Raw genomic sequence first — 1,185 nt, forward strand, 5'->3', positions numbered from 1 at the left:
ATGAATGGGGATTTCCTCAACGTAGTAAAAAGTAGATAAACAAACACAAGAGCCAACAGGGCTCTCAATGGAGAGATATTAAGGGCATTTCTTTTGAGAACGGGAACTAGGCAAGGATGCCCACTGTAACCTCTCCTATTCAATATTGTATTGGAAGCTTAGTGATAGCAATATGACAAGAGAAGGAAATAAAAGGTATCCAAATTGGCAAAACAGAGGTAAAATTATCTCTATATGTAGATGATATGATAGTATATTTAGAAAACCCTAAAGCCTCAGCAAGAAAGCTACTGTAGATAATTGACCAATTCAGCAAAGTGGGAGGATAGAAGATCAGCATACAAAAATCAGTTGAGTTTCTTTATAGAAACTCTCTTTAAAGAGAATGCAGAACTAGAGCTAAGAAAAATAATACCCATCATAATGGCTAATCACAAGATTAAATATTTGGGAGTAAATCTAACTAGAAACACAAAGGACCTTTTCAAAGAAAATTACAAACAAGAAACAAAAAGAGACCTGGAGAAATGGAAGAGCATACCATGCTCTTGCATTGGAAGACTCAATATTTTGAAAACGACAATTCTACCAAAAGCAATCTACAAGTTCATTATAATCTCAATAAAAATACCAATGCTATTCTTCAAAGGGTTGGAAAAGGTAATTTGCAATTTCATTTGGAATGGAAAGAGATCCCAAATAAGCAAAGCATCGCTTAAAAAGAGAAACAGAAGCTGTGGCAGAAAGTGCGTGACAGGATGGCATTGCCTGTAGTTATTTTGGGGAAAACTACTGTCTAGCTTGACCACATGGGATCCCTTAACTCAGAAGGGAACAAAAGTCTTCCTCCTTGCTTATATAGGTAATTTGGGGAATAAACTGCTGTCTGGCCTGACCATGTGGAACTCCTAAATTCAGGCAACAGGGAGGTCCTGGGCCCCTCGATGGAGGTGAGAAGTCACATCCAGATGGGAACAACAGACTTCCTCCTTGCTTCTTTGGGTACTTTGGGAACAAACTGTTGTCACGCTCCTGGCCCTACAGGCCTTGAGCCAAGAAAGAAATACAAATAGTTGTTGTTGTTGTTGTTGTTGTTATGTGCCGTCAAGTCATTTGTGATTCATAGCGACCCTATGTACAACAGCCCTAAACCGTGCTCTATCCCGTGCCAATCTCAATGCCTCT

Source organism: Elephantulus edwardii, unplaced genomic scaffold, assembly GCF_000299155.1.
Source record: "Elephantulus edwardii isolate Elephantulus edwardi_28Jun2011 unplaced genomic scaffold, EleEdw1.0 scaffold00203, whole genome shotgun sequence".
In the NCBI taxonomy this organism is placed as follows: Eukaryota; Metazoa; Chordata; class Mammalia; order Macroscelidea; family Macroscelididae; genus Elephantulus; species Elephantulus edwardii.